Raw genomic sequence first — 27249 nt, forward strand, 5'->3', positions numbered from 1 at the left:
AATCTTGTCTAAAACCGGCTTTTAACGCGCTAAAAGACAAACATATAGTCATTTTGACTAAAGTTTTTTTCAGACCTTTTGTGACCAAATGCAGTTATTTTGACTAAAAAAAGGCTTTTTAGACACTTGGAGACCAAAATAGAGTCATTTTGATCGAAAACATTTTTTCAGGCCATTGGAGTCCAAATGGCCGGTTTTAGACAAATCTTGTCTAAAACCGGCTTTTTAAGGCTCTAAAAGACAAAAATACAGTTATTTTGACAAATTTTTTTATCAGACTTTTGGTGACTAAATTCAGTTATTTATACTAAAAAAGGCTTTTTAGACAATTGGAGACCAAAATAGAGCTCCAATAGCCTGAAAAAAAGTTTTTTGGTCAAATTGACTCTATTTTGGTCTCCACGTGTTTAAAAAGCCTTTTTCTAGTCAAAGTGCATTTGGTCACCAAAGGTCTGAATAAAATGTATTCAAATTGACTGTATTTTTGTCTTTTAGTGCTTTAAAAAGCCGGTTTTAGACAAGATTTTAGACATTTTGGCTCCAATGGCCTGAAAATCTTTTTGGTCAAAATGACTCTATTTTGGTCTCCAAGTGTCTAAAGAGCCCTTTTTAAAATAAATATCTGCATTTGGTCACCAAAGGTCTGAAAAATAAATTTAGTCAAAATGAATGTATTTTTGTCTTTTACTGGCCATTTGGGCTCCAATCGCCTGAAAAAATTTTTTGGTCAAAATGGTCTGGAAAAAAATGTTCTGAAAAAAAATTTTGGCCTGAAAAAAAATTTTGGTCAAAATGACTCTATTTTGGTCTCCTTTTGTAGTCAAAATAACTGCATTTGGTCACCAAAGGTCTGAAATTTTTTTAGTCCAAATGACTATATTTTTGTCTTTTAGAGCATTAAAAAGCTGATTTTAGTCAAGATTTTAGACATTTGGCTCCAATGGCCTGAAAAACATTTTTTGGTCAAAATGACTCTATTCTGGTCTCCAAGGGTCTAAAATGCCTTTTTTAGTCAAAATAACTGCATTTGGTCACCAAAGGTCTGAAAAAAAAATTAAGTCAAAATGAATGTATTTTTGTCTTTTAGAGCTTTAAAAAGCCGGTTTAAGACAAGATTTGTCTAAAACCGGCCATTTGGGCTCCAATGGCCTGAAAAGAAATTGTTGGTCAAAATGACTCTATTTTGGTCTCCAAGTGTCTAAAAAGCCTTTTATAGTCAAAATAACTGCATTTGGTCACCAAAGGTCTGAAATTGTTTTTTTAGTCTAAATGACTATATTTTTGTCTTTTAGAGCCTTAAAAAGCTGGTTTTAGACAAGATTTTAGACATTTGGCTCCAATGGCCTGAAAAAAAGTTTTTTGGTCAAAATGACTCTATTTTGGTCTCCAAGTGTCTATAAAGCCTTTTTCTAGTCAAAATAACTGCATTTGGTCACCAAAGGTCTGAAAAAAAAAATGTATTCAAATTGACTGTATTTTTGTCTTTTAGTGCCTTAAAAGGTCGGTTTTAGACAAGATTTTAGACATTTGGCTCCAATGACCTGAAATTTTTTTCGGTCAAAATGACTCTATTTTGGTCTCCAAGTGTCTAAAAAGCCTTTTTTAGTCAAAATAACTGCATTTAGTCACCAAAGATCTGAAAAACAATTTAGTCAAATTGACTCTATTTTTGTCTTTTAGAGCCTTAAAAAGCCAGTTTTAGACAAGATTTTAGACATTTGGGCTCCAATGGCCTGAAAAAATTTCTTTGGTCAAAATGACTCTTTTTTTGTCTCCAGGTGTCTAATAACCTTTTTTTAGCCAAAATAACTGCATTTGGTCACCAAAGGTCTGACAAACTTTTTTAGTCAAAAATGACTGTATTTTTGTCTTTTAGAGTCTTAAAAAGCCGGTTTTAGACACTGCACTTGGTCTCCAATTGTCCGAAATTTTTTTGTCAAAATGAATGTATTTAGCATTCTGTGGCTGAAGGTACATTAGGCATTCACAGGATACAGAAGTAAGTGTCGGCCATAAAAGTCCCCAAAAATTAGCCTGACAGCTAAGAACGTAGTATTTGGTGGCTGAAGGTACATTAGGCATTCACAGGGTACAGAAGTAAGTGTCGGCCTGTATAGGCCCCAAAAATTAGCTCACATGGGTTTAACTGACCGCAAAGAATGTAGTAAATCCGCTCGGGCGAGCTCGTCTTTTATGGCTTCAGATAACCCAAGCCTGAACTGGGTTCGCAAAGATGCATCATTCCACCCTGAATCAAGGGTCCATCTCTTGAACTCTGCTACGAAATCTTCAACAGGTCTCCTTCCTTGTTTTAAAGCCCTCAATTGGCTGTCAGCAGTACTCTGCCTATTAGAGTCTTCATATAGGCTAGAGAGCTCTGCTAAAAACGTAGGATAGGAGTTGAGAAGAGGGTCATTTTTCTCAATAAGAGAGTCTGCCCAAGCCCGTGGATCACCTGACATATATGATATAGTGGTGCAGACTTGTGGAGGGTTTATTTTGGGCTCGGGGGTTGGGCAGCAGTGAGCTGTGAAACACGGGCTATCTGCTGTCTCAAGGTCTGGTTTTCATTTTTCACTTCAGTAAGTGAAAGAATTAATGAATTTACCTTTTGTGTTAGTTGTATCACATGTGTAGCTATTTCCGCTGAATCCATTTTTCGGGTTCGTGCAATCTGTAACGCTCCGGCGTTTATTTGTGTGGTGTGGATTTGCAGCTGCGGAAGTTACACTCAGTAGTCATGTAGAGATGTGTTGAACTACCATATCCAACTCTCAAGACTCATCATTGTGCATCAGCCTGTCTCAGCAAGCACATACACAAACAAAGACACTCATTAAAGATGTTCCTGGAGTGATATGTTTATATGTGAAAGTATAGAGGTGATGCCTTGATACAACTTAGTATCAAAATAGACAGACGATTGCGAGAGAGGAAGGCTGAGAAAATGGGAATCCCATTACCCAACCCTTCTCGGGAGTCGTCCTTCGATCCTACTCCTATGGAGGTAGGAACCATCCGCCCACCAATATCATCTACTGAAAAGACCAGGAGAAAAACAGAAAATCTCTGTATGTACTGCGCCTCCGCCGAACATTTGATAAGCGTTTGTCCCCTTGTCCACAAGAAAAAGGGTGAGTGTTCACAGGTCTTGCTGGGGGGATTAACGACTTCTTTTACTAAACCCTATCTCTTTATTCGTTTGATCCTACAGTGGGACCAAATTAGGATCACCACCAAGGCCATGATCGACACAGGATCTTGTGGGAACTACATTGACACTAGTTTTGTTGCTTTAAATAAAATACCTATTATTTCAAAACCCAAACCTGTCTCTGTTAGTTTGATTAACGGTATTCCGTTATCTTCTGGTCCAATTACCACTCAGACACAAGCACTCCTTGCTACTGCTAACGAGTCTCATGTTGAGACCACCACGTTTGATGTGTTACCCTCACCACATTTTCCCATTATTTTGGGACTTCCCTGGTTACATATACATCAACCAACTATTGATTGGAAGACACGGTCCCTAACCTTCCCTTCTCACTATTGCGAGACCACGTGTAACCTCCAATCTCAAAAGAAATTCCTGTCCATGGTGTCAGAGGAAATTACACCACCACCATGCTATCAGGATTTATCAGAAGTCTTCCTTGAGAAAAATGCTCAAGTGTTGCCTCCCCATAGGGACAACGATTGTTCTATTGACCTACTCCCTAATAGTAAGCTACCTTTCGGTCATGTTTATCCTCTTTCTCAGGATGAACTTTCTCATCTCAAGGAATACTTGGATGAGAACTTAGCGAAAGGGTTCATTAGACCCTCTACTTCCTCTACAGCTGCAGGACTTTTCTTTGTCCGCAATAAGGTTTTAAGCCTTCGGCCTATTATTGACTATAGTCAATTAAATATTATTACGATAAAGGATCGCTATCCCTTACCTCTCATCCCGGAACTGATTGAACAAGTGCGTGGAGCCACTTACTTCTCAAAGTTAGACCTTAAAGGGGCTTACAATCTCATCCGCATCCGTAGTGGGGATGAGTGGAAGACAGCATTCAGAACTAGATACGGACTATTCGAATATCTAGTGATGCCGTTTGGGTTGTATTACACAAGCATTTCAGCGGTTCATAAACTCAGAATGCCTTGTTTATTGAAAACACAAGAGATCTACACTCTGCCAAAACCCTCTCCCTCTTTGAGTCATTCCACACAAACACACATCCCATAATATGCTTACAAGGCAGACAGGAACAATAGGACAATGGAATGTCGGTATTCACAATAACAAACCCCACCCCACTAGCAGGGGTCTATGAAACACTGCTGCCATATTCTAGCAATCTGCAATATATCTTTATATATTTCCTCAGGGACACTGTTCAGTAATATTATGGTCATTCTTTCAACACAAGCCACACTCTCAGTGTCCATTCCGCTACAGCCTGGGAATACCAGGTGCTGTAGGCTTTTGGCTTTTCCTTTATTCGTTGGCTTTCTTTTTGAGAAGTTTGTGTCGGTGTAACGCTCCGGCGTTTATTTGTGTGGTGTGGATTTGCAGCTGCGGAAGTTACACTCAGTAGTCATGTAGAGATGTGTTGAACTACCATATCCAACTCTCAAGACTCATCATTGTGCATCAGCCTGTCTCAGCAAGCACATACACAAACACAGACACTCATTAAAGATGTTCCTGGAGTGATATGTTTATATGTGAAAGTATAGAGGTGATACTGAGGGGACAGGCGTGGATAGTGATAGCAATGGTAAGAGGTAACAGATGGTGATAGTAAGCACTTAGGATAGCAATCATGTACAGGTAACAGGTGGTAGTGAAGAGCAGATGAAGTGTACAGGAGATGCTAGGCTAGTGCAGTGACAAGATGGTAATAGGCTCAAGAGCTTGCAATCTAAGTAGCGGTGCAGATGTTAGATGTAACAGTATAGTTCTTAGAGTAGCAATAGTCTTTAGTAAGCAGAGTAGTAGTGAAAGTAGATTAGGAAGGTATTCCCCTGTGGGGTACTTATCACTGGTAGGTTTGTAAGGAGAGGGTTCCGGCGGTGAGGTAATGATCTTGTAGCGAGATACAAGATGTTGTAGCAAGTCTTCGGTCAATCCAGGTATTAGGGAATAGCTGGAGGATTCGGCAGCGTTAGGTAATGCTGTAGCAAGCGGTTTGCACGAACACATGTGAGTGAATGCCGGCGATTGAAATAGCCGCTCAGAGCGGCACTCACTGAAGAGGTCATGGAATTTAAAGGGACAGGTACTAGATGCGTTCCACCTATCTATATGGTGGAACGTAATGTACAAATAATAGGCTGGAAGGGTACCGCAGGTACCAGGATCTTACAGTACCCCCCCCCCTAAGGCCGGCTCCGGAAGGCCTATAACACTGGTCTCTCCGGGTATTTGGAGTGTAACCTTCGTATAAGCCTGGGTGCGTGGACGTCAGAAGCATCCAACCAGGTGTCATCTTGGGGACCATAATTTTTCCATCTTATGAAATATTGGAGCATTCCTCTGTGGATAGGAGAATCCAAAATTTCTTTAATCTCAAATTCTTCTCCACCTTCAACTTGTATTGGAGGTGGAGGCGCGATGGTAGGTCTAATCCCTTGGTTGGGTGTATGTGGCTTCAATAGAGATACATGGAACGTGGGGTGTATTTTAAGATCTGCCGGTAAAGTGAGTCGAACTGCAGATTCCCCAATGAGCTTCTCAATTGGGAAAGGTCCCAGGAATAGAGGTCCAAGCTTTTTACTAGGAATTTTCAACCTCAAGTTCCTCGTAGATAGCCAAACAAGATCCCCAATAGCATATTGAGGTGAAGGTCTTCTGCGGAGGTCATAGTACCTCTTTTGTTGGCTATGAGCATGTGAGATGGTGGTGTTAAGTAAGCCCAAAGAGTCTTTTATTTGGGTGAGATAGTCAGAGGCTACTGGGTTACTTGATGGTAGGATGCATGGTGGAAGAATTGTGGGATGGAACCCATAGTTCAGGTAGAACGGACTTTGCTTAGTAGTACTGTGGGTTGCATTGTTATAAGCAAATTCTGCCAGAGGGAGGAGGTCCACCCAATCATCCTGTAGGTATGAGGTGAAGCAACGCAAATATTTTTCAATACACTGGTTGACTCTTTCAGTTTGTCCGTTGGTCTGCGGGTGATAGGGGGAAGTAAGTTTTCGCTCAATGCGCAGTATGTGGCATAGAGCTTGCCAAAACTTAGAGATGAACTGCGAGCCCCGGTCAGATAAAAGAGTCTTTGGAATTCCATGTAGTTTGAACACATATTTTACTAGCAATTCCGCTGTTTCCTTAGATGAAGGTAGTCTGCGAATGGGAATGAAATGTGCCATTTTTGTCAGATGGTCCACTGACACTAGGATGGTAGTGAATCCCTTGGACGGTGGTAATTCCACTATGGAGTCTAAAGAAACAACTTACCATGGAACTTTGGGTATTGGTAGACTGCAAAGTAAACCAGAAGGTTTTGTAGTGTCAATTTTGGACCTTGCACAGATGTCACATGAAGAAATGAATTTTTGTACAGACGTCTTCATCCCAGGCCACCAAAATTGCCTAGTGAGCAAATTAAATGTCTTAGTCATACCCATATGTCCTGCCATAGGTACGTCATGGGATAACTCCAAGATTTTGGTACGCATACCGGGAGGTATGTAGAGTTTGTCGTTAAAGTAGCGGAAGCCTTCTGCATCAGTACTTAGTTGAGGTGGTGGTGAATCCAGTCTTAGACTGTGCAGAATCTCTTCCTTTAAGGGACGAACAACACCAATAATACGGTCATGGGGTATTATAGGTAATGAAGGAATTTCGGCACAGTTATCTTCGGTTAACCGTGATAACGCATCTGCCTTCTTGTTTTTGTCTGCAGGTGTATAGGTCACTAAGAAATTGAATCTTAGGAAGAATAGCGACCAACGTACCTGTCGGTGGGAAAGGGTCTTGTTGGTCTGGAGATATTGGAGGTTTTTATGGTCTGTATATATGAGTATTGGCAATCGGGTGCCCTCAAGTAGATGTCGCCAATTCTCCAGTGCCAACTTCATGGCAAGTAACTCTTTTTCACCCACTGGGTAGTTCACCTCTGGGTTACTTAGTGATTTAGAGAAGAAGGCAACTGGATGAAGTGGTGAAGTATTCGTAGGTCCTTGGGAAAGAACTGCTCCTACAGCCATATTTGACGCATCTACCTCCAGGATGTATTGAAGGGATGGGTCTGGATGGCGTAGTATGGGAGCGGTAATGAAGCTTGATTTCAACAAGCTGAACGCTTTATTTGCTTCTTCAGACCATTTAAATGTTTGCTTAACACTTGTAAGTTGTGTGAGTGGTCTCACAATAGACGAGAAGTTCTTGATGAACTTCCTATAGAAGTTTGAGAATCCAAGAAATCGTTGTAAGGCCTTACGAGTTGTTGGTACAGGCCAATCCAGAATACAGGATATCTTGCTCATATCCATCTTGATGCTGTTCTTAGATATGATGTATCCTAAGAATAACACCTCTTCCTTATGGAATAGGCATTTCTTCAGTTTTACGTACAAGTTGTGTGCGAGCAATCTGGACAACACAAGTCTTACATGTCTTTTATGTTCAGACAAGGATTGAGAGTAAATGAGTATATCGTCCAGATATACTACGACACAGACATCGAGTAGATCTCGGAAGATGTCGTCTAGGCGGTCTCCCATCCAGGTACTAACCAGGCCCCACCCTGCTTAGCTTCTGAGATCAGACCAGATTGGGTGTGTTCAGGGTGATATGGCCATAGGCGATCACTACTTTCACTACTTTCACTACTTCCACCCTCGACCCCTTTGAACTTGGCCATGGCAAGATGGCACCTCAGGAGAAACAAAAAGAAAGCCAACAAATAAAGGAAAAGCCAAAAGCCTACAGCACCTGGTATTCCCAGGCGGTCTCTCATCCAGGTACTAACCAAGCCCGACCCTGCTTAGCTTCCAAGATCAGACGAGATCAGGCGCATTCAGGGTGATGTGGCCGTAGGCGATCACCACTGCCACCCTCGACCCCTTTGAACTTGGCCATGGCAAGAGGGCACCTCAGGAGAAACAAAAAGAAAGCCAACGAATAAAGGAAAAGCCAAAAGGCTACAGCACCTGGTATCCCCAGCTGGTCTCCCATACAGGTACTAACCAGGCCCAACTCTGCTTAGCTTCCGAGATCAGACGAGAATGAGCGCATTCAAGGTGATGTGGCCTTAGGCTATCACCTCTGCCACCCTCGACCCCTTTGAACTTGGCCATGCCAAGATGGCACCTCAAAAGAAAAAAAAAGAAAGCCAACGAATAAAGGAAAAGCCAAAAGCCTACAGCACCTGGTATTCCCAGGCTGTAGCGGAATGGACACTGAGAGTGTGGCTTGTGTTGAAAGAATGACCATAATATTACTGAACAGTGTCCCTGAGGAAATATATAAAGATATATTGCAGATTGCTAGAATATGGCAGCAGTGTTTCATAGATCCCTGCTAGTGGGGTGGGGTTTGTTATTGTGAATACCTGCATTCCATTGTCCTATTGTTCCTGTCTGCCCTGTAAGCATATTATGGGATGTGTGTTTGTGTGGAATGACATGAAGAGGGAGGGGGTTTTGGAAGAGTGTAGATCTCTTATGTTTTCAATAAACAAGGCATTCTGAGTTGACTCCGAGCCTATGTGTCGTCTAGTTCTTGGGAGGGAAGGATTGCATAACGCTACCTGGATTGTTGCATGCTGTACCTGCCTAGTTGGATTAGTACCTGTTTTCCTGTTTACCAGCAGAGCTAATGTAGATTAAACTACTCCTCTGCTACACAGGAGGTCTCCCATCCAGGTACTAACCAGGCCGACCCTGCTTAACTTACAAGATCAGACGAGATTTCGTGCTTTCAAGGTAATGTAGCCATTGGCGATCACCACTGCCACCATTGACCCCATTAAACCCGGCCATGGCCAGATGGCACCTCAGGAGAAACAAAAAGAAAGCCAACGAATAAAGGAAAAGCCAAAAGCCTATAGCACCTGGTATTCCCAGTCGGTCTCCCATCCAGGTACTAACCAGCCCGACCCTGCTTAGCTTCAGAGATCAGACCAGATTGGGCGCGTTCAGGGTGATGTGGCCGTAAGCGATCACAACTGCCACCCTCGACCCCTTTGAACTTGGCCATGGCAAGATGGCACCTCAGGTTATTCGTTGGCTTTCTTTTTGTTTCTCCTGTGTGAATGCCTAATTTACCTCTAGCCATCAATGTAAACTGGAAAGAGCTTCAATTTTAGAAAAAACTAATATGTACACATATATATGCATAAATTTACGTTGTATTAAAATGTATATGAGTACTGTGATCAATTTAAAGAGACCGTGAATGGGATAAAAATATGTAACGTGATAAATGAAAATCTGTTGTGTGTGTGAAAAAATATATATGTATGATGTGAACATGCAGTAAGGTATGTATATTGAATATGTATGTGAAATGTGTAATGTGACAAAAGCAAAAACAAAAAATCAAAATGAAATAAAATAAAATAAAATAAAATAAAAATAAAAATAAATAAAAATAAATATAAATATAAAAATAAATATAAAAATAAAAATAAATATAAAGGTGAAAATAGTGAAAAATGAAATAAAAAGTATGTGAAAAATATAAATGTGTAAAATGTGATGTGTGTGTGTGATGGAACATGTGAAAAAATATAGAATAGTGATTTAAAGAAAAATTCTAAAATCACGTGATGAATGGTGAAAAGTGATAATGAAAGAATATATACTGGTAACAAAAAATTAATTAAACTGATGGTGAATTACCATCCAGTACAATAAATAAAATTTCAGTGTATCTAAATAATACATAAAAAGTGGATGACCACATTATCGTTAAGTACTTATTGTAAATGTGTCTATGTCAAGATACAAATATCTGTTAATGTAACCATAGATTTAACGACATGGAAACGTATATATGATGGTTTACAGACATAAATATAAAAGGAAAGATACTTTCAAAACATATATCGGCATGTGTATGTTCCAAATGCGCAATGTGTGCATGCTCGTTACGGAAGAGTCCCCGATCCGATCAGATCAAAAAACCCCATAGGATAATAGAGCCCAAAGATATTGTTAATGCAAATAGTTTTGCTTCTTATATAATGACTGGTAAAAAACTTTTACAAATATCTGTACATAGATAAAAGCAATATAAAGCATATTCCAGTGGTGCTCCAAATAATCCTATAAAAGGCTAAAGAACATGATCAATTGGGTGTATATTGAAAAAAGAAAAAAGAAAAACGATCACTGTAACTGATCGGATGAGGGGCCAAATCCCGAACGAGAAAAACAATGGAATATCCTCTTAAAACCAGTCGGTACGATATTCAATGTAATTGATGAAAATTCATACAGATACAGATGTATACATGGAAACAAATATATGTAAATATAATGGTACATCCGATCTATAGTGTAAAGAGTCAGATTTGCAACAAATGCGGAAACCATTAATGTAGAATCCACATGAATTCTACATTAGACCAGGCAAACATATGACTAAATATAGTATATAAAGACGAATGAACTTCCACAAATGGAAAGAACCAGATGATGTTGGATATGGGCCCTCTAAGATTTCATAAAGGATGGTGGCAAGCCGGGAGAGATGTCACCCATAAAAATGGGTGACATCCCATTCCCAGTTTAACCCCTGAGGCATCCGAGTATGAAGCCTGAAGATCCACAGAACTTCTCTTTTACATAAAAGTCGGAAAACATCTCCACCTCTAGGGGGTCTAGTGATGTGGTCAATTACTTGGATCTGTACCAGGGACATATCACCATCATGACTGTTGTTAAAATGTTTCGCTATATTAGTCGATTTACAAGTACGTATGTCACTGAGATGCTCCCTGAATCGGTCTTTTAATTTTCGGGTAGTTCTACCCACATACTGAATAGAACATGCTTTACATGTGATTAAATAGATCAAATATTTTGTGTTGCAGTTGAAGAAATTTTTTATATTGTAAACTTTACTGTCATAGGTGGAGACAAATGTGTCTCTGGGGATGATATGAGGACAGGTAATACAATCTGTCATGCCGCATCTAAAATTTCCTTTACAGTACAGCCATGTTTTCGATGTATTGGATTTTGTGGACATATAAAAACTGGGTGATAGGGAATTGCCTAAGGTTGCAGCCCTCTTGGCCACTATATTTACCCCATTTTCGAGAATATTGGCACAGATATCGTCTGCATATAAAGTTGGTAGATATTTATAAATAATATTTTTTATTTTATTAAATTCTAAACTATAGGGCAAGGACAGTGTGACCAAGGGGGACTTATTTTCAGGGTTTCTGGAAGCAGTTTTGTATTTAAACATATTTTTGTTATGTTTTTTGTTTTTGCGAGGACATCCAATGCTAGCATCATGAGCGGCATCGGAGGTCACACCTGGGACTATGTGTCACAAGTCCTCCGAGGCCACTGACGATAGGAGTTCAGGGCGGCTTTTATTTAAAGCAATGAAGTAAGCCCTGTCTAGCATCCATTTGGGATATCCTCGTTCTAAGAAACGATGATATAGTAAAGATGCCTGTATTTTGAACTCTGACAAGTCACTGCATATTCTCCGTACTCTAAGAAATTGCCCAACAGGAATTCCTTTCACTGTATGTATTGGATGACTGGAGCGTGCATGCAGTAAACTGTTTCCAGATAGTGGCTTTCTATAGAGATTTGACGTGACTCTGTTATCAACATGACCCAAAGCCACATCCAAAAACTCTATTGTATCCATATTTTTTGTACCTGTAAACCTCAGATTATAAGGATTGTCATTCAAATATGTTAAAAAGCTATCCAAATCAACTTCTCTATGGCAGATAAAGATCAGATCGTCCATATAACGATAGTATAGAGCGATCTATTCCTTCATCAATAATTCATAATTCATAGTTTGAAGGTAGATTGCCTGTATACTAGTTACCATTTAGCCTATAACAAATGAGTTCATGTGTTTTTATCTGTATTTTCCTTTTGAGAGGCCTTTTTAATATGTTTTTATTTAAGATCATGTATTTTAGATTTATGATTGGTAATATTGCTAATATATCTTTTATGTATTAGTGTTGTATTTGGCGGTGTGGTCGGAGTCTCCCGATTTTTTTATTTCTGCTGAGAGATGGCGCCGGTTTCCACTGTGGTCCATTGTGACCATCTAATCATGCAAAGCTAATGGATACTTGTGTGTTTAGCTCAATTGGGCTTACATATGCTGTATCCATCTGCATAAGATTTATTTTGCACTGAATATTGTATGAGTGCTAATATTGGTCTTGATTGACTCTTAATGTGACATCCGGTTAATGTTTGGTTCCGGACGTTGGTACGCACGTGAACCGCATTCTAAGTCCGGATGTCTCTTCTTGTGAAATGCCGCTTGCGGTCGCTGACACGCAAGTGTCTTTCTTCCAGGATCCGGGACCTGTCTATTGCCCCGCCTATCCGTCTCCGTCAGCGCATAAATTGTAGACGTTCACTGCAGGCCACACCCCCTGACGATGTCAGTCTCTGATGAAACGCGTAGGAGGAGCCTGCGGTGTGTCACGCTGAGACCACGGAGGGGACGTGGCGGCCATTTTTTCGGCAGGAATCGAGCCTCGAGGACACCCTGATTTAAACACGCCATACAAACTACAGCCAAATGTGAGTTGCCACTTTGAGAATTGCGTCCAATATAGTTGTTTAATGGTACTACACTATGGCAGTTGTTTCCCTCTTTACATGTTATAACTATCTGTGAGGAAGTGGACGTGATCAGAGAGTGAGTCGGTGCAGGATTTGCCAGTGGAGGTTGAAATATGCTGTTTTTGATCTCAGTCATGGGAATCAAATCATTGTGGTAAGAGGCCAACCTTTACCTTTGGTGGTGGTACTTCCTGCACGGGTATATCGGTGTTTGGAGTGTCCTTAGAAGCACCTTAACATAGTTACATAGTTACATAGTAGGTGAGGTTGAATAAAGACAATAGTCCATCCAGTTCAACCTGTGTAGGCATGTGTGGCTGTAATCATCTCCCATACCCCTGAATGTTCTGATCCTTGAGATGTAAGTCTAAGAGTCTTTTGAAAGCCACCATACTACCCGCAGAAACCACCTCTTGTGGTAGAGAATTCCACAATCTTGTTGCCCTAACAGTAAAGAACCCCCCGCGTTGCCTGAGGTTAAAACGCTTCTCCTCTAATCGCATTGTATGCCCTCGAGTCCTCATGCAATCCCTTCGAATGAACAGCTTTTTTTCTAAGCTGGGATCCCCATTAAGATATTTATAAATTGCTATCATGTCCCCCCTCAGACGTCTCTTCTCCAGGGAGAATAAATCGAGCGATTGTAGACGCTCTTCATAGTCAAGGTCCTCCAATCCCCTAATTAGTTTAGTTGCCCTTCTCTGGACTCTCTCCAGCTCCAACACATCCCTCCTGAGGACTGGCGACCAGAACTGGACGGAGTACTCCAGATGCGGTCGGACCAGAGTTTTATAAAGTGGAAGGATTATAGTCTTATCTCTGGAATGCATCCCTTTCTTTATGCATGCTAATATTCTGTTGGCTTTGGAAGCTGCCGCTTGACATTGCATGCTGTTTCCTAATCTATCATCAACCAATACTCCCAGATCCTTCTCCATTTTTGATTCCCCCAAGGGCTCCCCTCCTAACGTGTATTGTGATTTTATGTTTTTAGTCCCCAAGTGCAAAACCTTACACTTCTCCACGTTAAACCTCATTTGCCATGTCGTTGCCCACTCTGTTATTTTGTCCAGGTCATTCTGCAGGATATCTGCTTCATGTTGTGAAGTTATTGCCCTGCCCAATTTTGTGTCATCTGCAAAAACTGATATCGAACTACTGATCCCGACCTCAATGTTGTTTATGAATAAATTGAACAAGGTTGGTCCCAGGACTGAGCCTTGGGGGACCCCGCTTACCACCTCAGACCAGTCTGAGTATGCGCTGTTTATTACTACCCTTTGGACCCGCCTTTTTAGCCAGTTCCGTATCCAAGAGCAAACCCTGCTATCGATACCTGCAGACCTTATTTTATAAATTAAGCGCTTGTGGGGAACTGTATCAAACGCCTTAGCGAAATCCAAGTACACCACATCCACTGGTCTCCCCCTATCTAGCTCACAGCTCACCTCCTCGTAGAATGTAAGGAGATTGGTTTGACAAGAACGCCCATTTGTAAACCCGTGCTGATTACTGCTGATGATGTTGTTGTCCTTAGCAAACTCTACAATATAGTCCCTTATCATCCCCTCCAGAAGTTTACATACTACTGATGTCAAACTGACAGGCCTATAATTTCCCGGGATATGCCTCTGGCCCTTTTTGAATATTGGAATCACGTTAGCTTTCTTCCAATCCCCTGGTACATCTCCTGTCCTAATACTGTCAGCAAAGATCAGGAACAGTGGTCTCGATATAACTTTACTGAGTTCCTTGAGTACTCTCGGATGTATGCCATCCGGTCCTGGCGATTTGTTTGTGTTAAGTTTATCCAGCCTTTCCCTGATTTCCCCCTCTGTTAGCCATGGTGGCAAGTCCTGTTTATTACTACTAACCATACAGTCATGGTCAGTGTACCCCTCCTTTTCCTGTGTAAAGACTGACGAGAAAAAAGCATTTAGCACGGTTGCTTTTTCAGTGTCCTCTGTAACCATCCTCCCATCATTGTTAATTATGTGTGCAATATGCTCTGCCTTAGTTTTTTTGCTGTTGATATATTTAAAGAATTTCTTTGGGTTTTTTTTACTATCCTCCGCTATTTGTCTCTCAAAGTTGATTTTAGCCATCTTGATTTCTTGTTTACTTTTCTTATTTGCCTCCTTGTATTGCTCGAAAGCCGATACTGTGCCCTCTGATTTATACTTCTTGAAGGCCAATTTTTTCCCCCTAATAAGTTTTATGACGCTACAGTTTAGCCAGCCAGGTTTGGCTTTGTCTCTTCTAAATTTATTTCCCATAGGAATGCACTGCAAGATGCCTTTGCCTAATATGTTCCTAAAGCATTCCCATTTTTCCTCTGTGGTCAGGGATCCCAGGGTTTGGTCCCAGTTTACCTTTTCCATCATTGAGTACAATTTTGGAAAGTTTGCCCTTCTGAAGTTTAGGGTTCTTATGTTCCCCACTTGTCTTGTTATGTTGTTATTTACACTAAATGTGATCATCCTGTGATCGCTAGAGCCCAGGTTGTCCTGGACTCCTACCTCCGAGATTATGTCTGGGTCATTAGTGAGCAATAGATCCAGGACTGCGTTTTCTCTGGTGGGGGAATCCACCAACTGTGACATGTAATTATCCAGTAAGGTTTCCGTGAATAGGCGGGCCTTCTGTGAGTGTGCAGTCCCCTCTTCCCAGTCAATGTCGGGGTAATTGAAGTCCCCCAATACGATGACTGATCCCAATTTTGCCACTTTACCCATTAGTGCTAAAAATTCCAGCTCTACCTCCTCCCCTTGGTTAGGTGGCCTATAGCAAACCCCCACAATTACTTTCCCCTTTTCTCCTTCCCTATGGAGTTCAACCCACACAGATTCTAAATCCATGCTCATCCCATCCGTAATGTCACTCCTTTCTGTCACCTTTATATTGTTCTTGACATAGAGACATACCCCTCCCCCTCTTTTTCCTACCCTGTCCTTCCGGTACACCGAATACCCTTGGATATTGGCCAGCCAGTCATGTGAGGGGTCGAACCAAGTCTCTGTTATTCCCACAAGGTCTATGTCCTCCTCATGTACTAACATTTCCAACTCATCCATTTTATTAGCTAGGCTCCTGGCATTAGCATATACCCCTCTTAGTTTTAAGGAAGTTAAGCGCAATTGGCGGTTATGTTTATTCCTGTTTGGTCTGAGGTTCTCCCGCACAGACCCGCCAATTGACCTTGTGGACCTACTGTCGCTGCTGACACTACAGCTGCCTTCAGTCCTCTGCTTCCTCCTGACTGACTCTACTTCTGAGCCCTCCCCCCCGTCTCCTAGTTTAAAAGCCCCTCCAACTTGGTGGCCATCTTTCTCCCCAAAAGAGCTGTACCGTCCCCATTAAGGTGCAGCCCATCCTTACTAAAGAGCCGGTAGCCGACTGAGAAGTCAGCCCAGTTCTCCAGGAACCCAAACCCCTCCTTCCTACACCAATTCCTCAGCCACTTGTTAAGTTCCCTAATCTCCTTCTGCCTCTCCTGTGTGGCTCGAGGTACAGGCAGTATTTCAGAGAAAACCACCTTGGAGGTCCTTTTCCTCAATCTATTACCTAAGTCCCTGAAATCGTTCTTAAGGATCCTCCACCTACCTTTAACTTTGTCATTAGTGCCCACATGCACCATGACCGCTGGGTCATCCCCAGCCCCGCACAACAATCTGTCTGCCAGATCTGCGATGTGCCGAACTCGGGCGCCCGGTAAACAGCAAACTGTTCGGTTCACGAGATCTTTTTTACAGATTTCCCTCTCTGTCCTCTTGATAATTGAGTCCCCAACTACCACAACCTTTCTAACCTTTCCTGAGTTACGGCCCCCCTTCTTCCTGGAGCCGTCCCTCCCCTGGCAGCTGGGGGAGGGTGCATGCTCCAGCTCTGCCACCCCTGAGCTGATATCCCCCTCAACCTGCAACTCGACAGATTTGTTAGGGTGTACCAACTCAGGATTGGCCTCCCTGGCTCTCCTCCCTCTACCCTTCCTAACAGTCACCCAGCTGCGTACCTCTGCTTCTTGCGTCTCCTCTGTTCCTCCCTCCTCTATGCTGGCCCCTACCAGCGCCTGATAGGTAATGTCCAAGCTCCTTTCCAGGTTGTTGATGCCACGCAGTGTTGCCACTGTGTTCTGTAGGTCCAGGATCTGGTCTACCAGAGCAACAAGTTGCTCACATCTTGCACAGCAGTATTCGCCCTCGAATGGTTCATCAAGGAACGCATACATGCCGCAAGAAGTGCACTGAGTGGCATCCGCAATCCTGTCGGACATTATTACCCTCTACTCTATGGGGATAATGTTAACGACCTGCTCTTCCTTACCTACCCTACCTCTAACTTCCCTGGTACTAAACCTGGGGTACTCACCAGTCTCTAATATACTAACCAGTCGCTAAGATACTCACCAGTCGCAAAGATCCAACAGACGCAAGATACTCACCAGTCGCAAAGATCCAACAGACGCAAAGATACTCACCAGTCGCAAAGATCCAACAGACGCAAAGATACTCACCAGTCGCAACGATACTCACCAGTCGCAACGATACTCACTAACCGCAACGATACTCACCAGTCGCAAAGATCCAACAGACACAAGATACTCACCAGTCGCAAAGATACTCACCAGTCGCAAGATACTCACCAGTCGCAAGGATACTCACCAGTCGCAAGGATACTCACCAGTCGCAAGGATACTCACCAGTCGCAAGATACTCACCCGATACACACCAGTTGCAAATATACTCACCAGTCGCAAGATGCTAACCCTCGCAAGATGCTATCCAGTCGCAAAATGCTCACTAGTCGCTAAGATACTCACCAGTCTCTAAAATACTCACGGTCGATCAGTCAAGAGCGCCGTCGGTCGGTCGCAGAACAGTCTTGTCGGTCGCAGAACAGTCTTGTCGGTCGCAGAACAGTCTTGTCAGTCGCAGAACAGTCTTGTCAGTCGCAGAACAGTCTTGTCAGTCGCAGAACAGTCTTGTCAGTCGCAGAACAGTCTTGTCAGTCGCAGAACAGTCTTGTCAGTCGCAGAACAGTCTTGTCAGTCGCAGAACAGTCTTGTCAGTCGCAGAACAGTCTTGTCAGTCGTTGACGGTCGCAAGCAAGGTCAGTCAGTCACAGATCCCTATGGTCAGTCAGTCACAGATCCCTATGGTCAGTCAGTCACAGGATGGTCTGTCAGTCCGTCAGTCACAGGTCCCCAAAGCACGTCACACAGCTGCAGGGAGATACTCACCAGTCGCCGCTGCTCCTCCTCCCCTGCTTCCGTGAACCTCCCTCCTCAATACTGTGTGGTGTCCGTTCACCGCCGCAGCCGCCGCTCCGCCGTCTACGGCCGCGGCTTCCAGTCCCGGTCCTTCACGTCCTGGTCCCGCTCTCTGTTCCGGTCTCTGTCCCCTGTCCCCTGCACTCGCGCCGGCTTCTGGTGACCTAGTGCGGCTCCCCCGCACGTGTCACCCGGCTCTCCTCCACGCTCTCCTCTACACACACTCCTCCGGCTGCTCGCTGCTGCTTGCTCCTCCCACTTAACTTACTTCTGTATACTGTGTGAATGCCTAATGTACCTCCAGCCACCAAATACTATGTTCTTATTTGTCAGGTAAACTGATGTGGGCTAATTTTTGGGGCCTTTTATAGCCGACACTTACTTCTTTATCCTGTTAATGCCTAATGTACCTTCAGCCACAGAATACTATGTTCTTAGCTGTCAGGTAAACCCATTTGGGCTAATTTTTGGGGCCTTTTATGGCCGACACTTACTTCTTTATCCTGTAAATGCCTAATGTACCTTCAGCCACAGAATACTACGTTCTTAGCTGTCAATTTTTGTCTTTTAGAGCCTTAAAAAGCCGGTTTTAGACAAGATTTTAGACATTTGGCTCCAATGGCCTGAAAATTCTTTTTGGTTAAAATAACTATTTTGGTCTCCAAGTGTCTAAAAAGCCTTTTTTAGTCAAAATAACTGCATTTGGTCACCAAAGGTCAGAAAAAAAATTTAGTCAAAATGACTATATTTTTGTCTTTTAGAGCCTTAAAAAGCTGGTTTTAGACAAGATTTTAGACATGTGGCTCCAATGGCCTGAAATAAATGTTTTGGTCAAAATGACTCTATTTTGGTCTCCAAGTGTCTAAAAAGCCTTTTTAAGTCAGAGTCTGCAGAGTCGGCGAAACATGTTGGACCTGGGTGACCCCACTACTCTAGGATATGGTTCATAATTTTATTTATCACATATTTTCTATATTGACTGTCTTTTGATGCCTTTGCATCTGTGTCTTTTTTAACAATTTTGTACACATGTATTAATAAAATCATTATATATTAAATTGGTCTTCTATTTATCTATTCATGCCAAGTAACTCCTGCCTACAAAGTCCCAGGTTGGGTGTTTCCTCAGAATACACAGTTCCCTGTGGGGCTCATTTAGGCTCTGGTGTATTGGAACACCAATACCACTTGATACACTTTTTTCTCATATGTCCTTAGGGATGTGGCAGGACCTTTCTTGGCTTACTGGCATTTAGGGACGGCACCTAACACTTTCCACTTACTTCTGCATCCTGTGAATGCCTAATGTACCTTTAGCCACAGGATACTACGTTCTTAGCAGTCAGGTAAACCCATGTGAGCTAATTTTTGGGGCCTATACAGGCCGACACTTACTTCTGTATACTGTGTGAATGCCTGATGTACCTCTAGCCATCCAATAATACATTCTTTGCTGTCAGTTAAACCCATGTGAGCTACGTTTTGGGGCCTAAACAGGCCGACACTTACTTCTGTATACTGTCAATGTCACCACTGCCACCCTTGACCCCTTTGAACTTGGCCATGGCAAGATGGCACCTCAAGTTATTCGTTGGCTTTCTTTTTGTTTCTCCTGTGTGAATGCCTAATTTACCTCTAGCCATCAAATACTAAGTTCTTTGCTGTCAGTTAAACCCATGTGAGCTATTTTTTGGGGCCTATACAGGCCGACACTTACTTCTGTATACTGTGAATGCCTAATGTACCTTCAGCCACCAAATACACTATGTTCTTTGCTGTCAGTTAAACCCATGCGAGCTAAGTTTTGGGCCTATACAGGCTGACCCTTACTTCTGTATCCTGTGAAAGACTAATGTACCTCCAGCCATCAAATACTACGTTCTGTGCTGTCAGTTAAACCCATGTGAGCTAATGTTTGGGGCCTATACAGGCCGACACTTACTTCAGTCTACTGTGAATGCCTAATGTACCTCCAGCCATCAAATACACTACGTTCTTTGCTGTCAGTTAAAACCATGTGAGCTAATTTTTGGGGCCTATACAGTCTGACACTTACTTCTGTATACTGTGAATGCCTAATGTGTTTGCCAGAGATACTTTGGCAGCCTACTTGACGCTGATTCTGAAGGAGGGTAAGGACCCAGCAAATTGCGGAAGTTATAGGCTTATCTCCTTGTTAAATACAGATTTAAAAATCTTCACGAAAATATTAGCTACTAGAATGTCGAGGATCCTTTCGAGGGTAATTCATTTAGATCAAGTAGGATTCATGATGGCAAGAGAAGCGAAAGACAATACTACGAGAGTCCTCAATTTAATCCACATAGTTAATAAAGCAAGGACCCCCTGTGTTATACTGAGCACTGACGCAGAAAAGGCTTTCGATAGAGTTGAGTGGGCCTTTATGCAGTCAGTGCTCAGATATATAGGAGTAGGAGAAGTAATGAAGGAAAGAATCACCAAAGTCTATTCAAATCCGACAGCGAGGGTGAAGGCTAATGGGGTACTCTCAGAACCTTTTTATATAAAGAACGGCACAAGACAAGGATGTCCACTTTCCCCATTGCTCTTCGCTCTAGTACTGGAACCTTTCTTATGTAAAATCCGCATGAATCCGGATATAAGAGGAGTTTCCCAGGGCAAAGAGCAATATAAAATCGCAGCCTATGCGGATGATCTGTTATTTACCTTGCCAGAGCCAGACATCTCACTACCGGTGCTCCTAAAGGAATTTAAACAGTATGGGGACTAAAAGTAACTTTGGCTTTATCTGGGTGAAAGAGGCAGTGAAATATTTAGGGACATATATATCAGCAGACCTGTCAAGGATAGTCGACCTGAATTTGCTCCCTCTGGTCAAGGAGACAAGGAGACTTCTTGACCAATGGGAGGGGGGACTCCAGTCTTGGTTTGGGAGGGGGAACCTAATAAAAATAAACATCTTACCAAAATATTTATATTTGAAGCGAGCTCTGCCTATCAAAATATCGAATAGATTCTTTAAAACCATACATGGAATGTTTACTAGATATATCTGGGCCAAAAAGGAGACACACATAGCTCGTAATAGCTTAACTTTGCCTAAGCAAGTGGCATCACACAGTCAGTGAGAGAAATAGAACGAAAGGGGGAGAGTATCAGAAGTAGGGGGAAACAAAGAGGGGGAACAGCAGGAAAAGAAAAGGGGGGGGGAGAGAGAAACGTACCTGCTATCATCCGGGGCACACCCATCTCCACCGCCCTCCAACAGCCGGCTACATGCAGCTTCCAGTGGCCACCTAAGGAGAGGGGGGCACTGGACCCAGGGGTCGGGCTGGGGGCGAAGGGCCCGCCAAGTCCGTTAAGGACGGGTCAGCAAGCACTAACAGGGCCCTATCGAGGCTGGAGGGCACAAGGGCAGGGTCACCAATGTGATCCAGCCAGGGTCTCCACTTCTCAGCATCGCGGTCCCCAGTTCCCCTGCATTTAGCAAGCCATTCCTCCGCATCTCTGATGCCGTCAACAACTCGCCTCCACTCCGAGCCGCCCGGCACCTGCGGCCTCTTCCAGTACATAGGGATTAATCTCCTGGCAGCATTGAGGAGATGGGGCAGTATACTGCGTCGGTATCGGCTAATCGGCAGGCATGGAACGTGCAGCAAGAAGTGGAGGGGGTCGAAGGGAACCTCAACATCCAGGATGGCATTAATCTGATCGCGGATGTCCCGCCAAAAGGGGGCGATGACCGGGCACTCCCACCAAATATGGAGGAGAGTACCACGGCCACCACACCCCCTCCAGCAAGTAGCAGGGACGGAGGGGAAAATACGATGAAGGTCGGCAGGGACCCTGTACCATCGAGTCATAATTTTGTAATTCGTCTCTTGCATTTTGGAATCTGTGGAGCTCGAGTGCGTAAGCTGGTAGAGATGAGCCGACCTCGTCTCCGAAAGTTCCCGGCCCAAGTCCCGCTCCCACGCCCGCAGGAATCCGGGCCTGGAAGCAGGAACCGCCTCCCCCAGTAGCTGGTACATTTCCGACACAAGACGAGGGGCCGCCTCGTCCTGTATGAACAAACGTTCAAAGGGTTTGAGAGAGGCAGGAGGGCGAATCGAGGGGCCGTAAACCCGGAAGAAATGGTGCAGTTGGCGGTATTTCCAGAAATTAAGTGGGGAACCACCCCGACGGCCTCCCAGCCGCTCGTAAGGCAACAGTCTGCCCCCCTCCAGCAGCTTACCACAACTAGCATTCCCATCATCCACCCAGGGGTCAAAGAACGACATCTGCTCACCGGGAGGAAACCAGAGGAAACCCCCCAGGGGCGCCAGCGGGGAAACAGGGGGGCCAGGTCTAGAAGCTTATTGATGCGATCCCAGGTGTCCAAGACCTGGGTTGTCAGAGGAGACGTATAAGTCGACAGCCCCCTGTATTCCCGGGACAGCCAGGGAGCATAGGACAGGTTCCTACCCGCCATACACTTCTCCAAGGAAACCCAAAGCTTGGAGTGGGTGTGGAAACGCCAGTTCAAAATACGTTGTAGAACAACCGCCCTATAATAGCGACGCACATCTGGCAGGCCAAGGCCACCCAGATTTTTCGGGCGCTTCAGGGTAGTCAGTGCGAGGCGGGGGCGCTTCGCGTTCCATACAAAATCAATGAGCATGCCGTCAAGGTGAGTGAAGAAACCGCGGGCAGGGGGATGGGTAGCATTTGCAAGTAAAACAGCACCCGAGGGAGGACAGTCATTTTAACAATGTTAACCCTCCCTAGCCAAGTGAAAGCCGTCTTAGTCCAATGGAGGAAGTCCTGTTTGATGTTAGATAGCAGTCGGGGGTAGTTCTGCGCGTATAGCGTGTCGAAGCTGTTGGTAAGTTGGATCCCGAGGTACCTCATAGACGTGGCGGTCCATGTGAAGGGAAAGGCAGCCCTAAGGGCCCCGGAGAGGGGACGGACACCGGCAGTATCTCCGATTTGGTGAGATTTATTTTAAAGTTGGAAACAGCGCCAAAGCGCTCCAGTTCCCGCATCAGGACCGGCAGCGAGAGCAAGGGGTCAGTGAGATGGAATAACACATCATCAGCGTAGGCCGAGAGTTTGTGCTCCATGTTGCCTACCGTCACACCCCTAATATCGCCATTCGCCCGAACCCTGCTCAAGAAAGGTTCAAGAACAAGGGCAAAAAGAAGGGGCGAAAGGGGGCACCCCTGCCTGGTACCGTTCCTGATCGGGAAGTCCGCTGACAAGTAGCCATTGACCCGAACCCTGGCCCTAGGGCCCGCATACAGCGCCAGAATCCAAGCCATCATACGGGAGCCGAGGCCCAGGGACCCCAGCACCGCCTGCATATAGTGCTACGGGTGCTCTTTTCCCGCCTCTTGGACCGCGGCGTCTGGGCTCGTCTTCCCGATCAGGAATGGTACCAGGCAGGGGTGCCCCCTTTCGCCCCTTCTTTTTGCCCTTGTTCTGGAACCTTTCTTGAGCAGGGTTCGGGCGAATGGCGATATTAGGGGTGTGACGGTAGACAACATGGAGCACAAACTCTCGGCCTACGCTGATGATGTGTTATTCCATCTCACTGACCCCTTGCTCTCGCTGCCGGTCCTGATGCGGGAACTGGAGCGCTTTGGCGCTGTTTCCAACTTTAAAATAAATCTCACCAAATCGGAGATACTGCCGGTGTCCGTCCCCTCGTCCCTCTCCGGGGCCCTTAGGGCTGCCTTTCCCTTCACATGGACCGCCACGTCTATGAGGTACCTCGGGATCCAACTTACCAACAGCTTCGACACGCTATACGCTCAGAACTACCCCCGACTGCTATCTAACATCAAACAGGACTTCCTCCATTGGACTAAGACGGCTTTCACTTAGCTAGGGAGGGTTAACATTGTTAAAATGACTGTCCTCTCTCGGGTGCTGTTTTACTTGCAAATGCTACCCATCCCCCTGCCCGTGGTTTCTTCACTCACCTTGACGGCATGCTCATTGATTTTGTATGGAACGCGAAGCGCCCCCGCCTCGCACTGACTACCCTAAAGCGCCCGAAAAATCTGGGTGGCCTTGGCCTGCCAGATGTGCGTCGCTATTATAGGGCGGTTGTTCTACAACGTATTTTGAACTGGCGTTTCCACACCCACTCCAAGCTTTGGGTTTCCTTGGAGAAGTGTATGGCGGGTAGGAACCTGTCCTATGCTCCCTGGCTGTCCCGGGAATACAGGGGGCTGTCGATTTATACGTCTCCTCTGACAACCCAGGTCTTGGACACCTGGGATCGCATCAATAAGCTTCTAGACCTGGCGCCCCCTGTTTCCCCGCTGGCGCCCCAGGGGGGTTTCCTCTGGTTTCCTCCGGGTGAGCAGATGTCGTTCTTTGACCCCTGGGTGGATGATGGGAATGCTAGTTGTGGTAACCTGCTGGAGGGGGGCAGACTGTTGCCTTACGAGCGGCTGGGAGGCCGTCGGGGTGGTTCCCCACTTCATTTCTGGAAATACCGCCAACTGCACCATTTCTTCCGGGTTTACGGCCCCTCGATTCGCCCTCCTGCCTCTCTCAAACCCTTTGAACGTTTGTTCATACAGGACGAGGCGGCCCCTCGTCTTGTGTCGGAAATGTACCAGCTACTGGGGGATGCGGTTCCTGCTTCCAGGCCCGGATTCCTGCGGGCGTGGGAGCGGGACTTGGGCCGGGAACTTTCGGAGACGAGGTCGGCTCATCTCTACCAGCTTACGCACTCGAGCTCCACAGATTCCAAAATGCAAGAGACGAATTACAAAATTATGACTCGATGGTACAGGGTCCCTGCCGACCTTCATCGTATTTTCCCCTCCGTCCCTGCTACTTGCTGGAGGGGGTGTGGTGGCCGTGGTACTCTCCTCCATATTTGGTGGGAGTGCCCGGTCATCGCCCCCTTTTGGCGGGACATCCGCGATCAGATTAAAGCCATCCTGGATGTTGAGGTTCCCTTCGACCCCCTCCACTTCTTGCTGCACGTTCCATGCCTGCCGATTAGCCGATACCGACGCAGTATACTGCCCCATCTCCTCAATGCTGCCAGGAGATTAATCCCTATGTACTGGAAGAGGCCGCAGGTGCCGGGCGGCTCGGAGTGGAGGCGAGTTGTTGACGGCATCAGAGATGCGGAGGAATGGCTTGCTAAATGCAGGGGAACTGGGGACCGCGATGCTGAGAAGTGGAGACCCTGGCTGGATCACATTGGTGACCCTGCCCTTGTGCCCTCCAGCCTCGATAGGGCCCTGTTAGTGCTTGCTGACCCGTCCTTAACGGACTTGGCGGGCCCTTCGCCCCCAGCCCGACCCCTGGGTCCAGTGCCCCCCTCTCCTTAGGTGGCCACTGGAAGCTGCGTGTAGCCGGCTGTTGGAGGGCGGTGGATGGGATGCGTGGTGGAGATGGGTGTGCCCCGGATGATAGCAGGTACGTTTCTCTCTCCCCCCCCTCTTCTTTTCCTGCTGTTCCCCCTCTTTGTTTCCCCCTACTTCTGATACTCTCCCCCTTTCGTTCTATTTCTCTCACTGACTGTGTGATGCCACTTGCTTGTGTTGTATGTGCCCGGCGACAGGCATGCTGCCGGCGTTGTGTCCGTGGACCCACTGGGTCGTGGACACCCCGTCTGCTATTAGTACGGGGTGCTGTGGTGTGGTGGGTGCCTGGCCCCCCCCTCCCCGCTGCCCGGCTTGGGTGGTGGGTCGAGAGATGGGACTGTCCTCTGTTGGGGCGACTTCCCGGAGAGCGGTTTGTTGGAGGCCTCATTTTTAAGCCCCCCTCTCTCTGGGTGTATCCCGCCGGAGGGCCCCGATGGGGTGCTGTTCCTATTTTGATTTTTCTTTCCTTTTCGCACACCTGGCGGCCTGAGTGCTCCGTTTTTGTGTCCACCTCTGGCGCATGGTGGCATGCCTCTCGCCCCTGGGCTTCGGATCACCGGCCCTGGAGGCTTACTGTAGTATGCGGAGCTACGGCACCTTTTGATGCCTAGGATTGCTGCTCCCCTCGTGCAACACTTGTCACTTTGCCAATTGTTTGACTTGCTGTTTCTACTGTGCGTTCTTTTTCTTTTTTTCCTTGTACGGTGTGATTTTGTTATATGTTGAAAAATAAAGATTGTTTAAAAAAAAAAAAAAAGCCAACAGCCTACAGCAGTTGGTATTCCCAGGCAGTCTCCCATTTAGGTACTAACCAGTCCCGTCCCTGCTTAGCTTCCGAGATCAGGCACGTTCAGGGTGATGTGGCCGTAGGCGATCACCACTGCCACTTTCGACCCCTTTGAACTTGGCCATGGCAAGATGGCTCCGCAGGAGAAACAAAAAGAAAGCCAACAAATAAAGGAAAAGCCAAAAGCTTACAGCACCTGGTATTCCCAGGTGGTCTCCCATCCAGGTACTAACCAGGCCCGACCCTGCTTAGCTTAGGAGAATCAGACGAAATCAGGTGCGTTCAGGGTAATGTTGCCATTGGCGATCACCACTACCACCCTCGACCCCTTTGAACTTGACCATGGCAAAATGGCATCTCTGGAGAAACAAAAAGAAAGCAAACGAATAAAGGAAAAGCCAAAAGCCTACAGCACCTGGTATTCCCAGGTGGTCTCCCAGGTACTAACCAGGCACGACCCTGGTTAGCTTCCAAGATCAGACGAGATTGGGCGCGTTAAGGGTGATGTGGCCATAGGCAATAACCACTGCCACCATTGACCCCTTTGAACTTGGCCATGGCAAGATGGCACCTCAGGAGAAACAAAAAGAAAGCCAACGAATAAAGCAAAAGGCAAAAGTCTGCAGCACCTGGTATTCCCAGGGGGTCTCCCAAATGACTCTATTTTGGTCTCCCGAGTGTTTAAAAAGCCTATTTTAGTCAAAATAAATGCATTTGATCACCAAAGGTCTGAAATACTTTTTTAGCTAAAATTACTGTATTTTCGTCTTTTAGAGTCTTAAAACGCCGATTTTAGACAAGATAATTGCATTTCTTAAAAAAAGGCCTGACAACATGTTTTTGGTCAAAATAACTCTATTTTGGTCTCCAAGTGTCTTACAAGCCTTTTTTAGTCAAAATAAATGCATTTGGTCATCAAAGGTCTGAAAAACTTTTATCCAAAATGACTGTATTTTTGTCTTTTAGATTCTCAAAACGCCGCTTTTAGACAAGATAACTGCATTTGGTAACAAATAGCCTGAAAACATTTTTTTGGTCAAAATGACTCT

This window comes from Pelophylax lessonae, assembly GCF_965119305.1.
Source record: "Pelophylax lessonae genome assembly, chromosome: 2".
In the NCBI taxonomy this organism is placed as follows: Eukaryota; Metazoa; Chordata; class Amphibia; order Anura; family Ranidae; genus Pelophylax; species Pelophylax lessonae.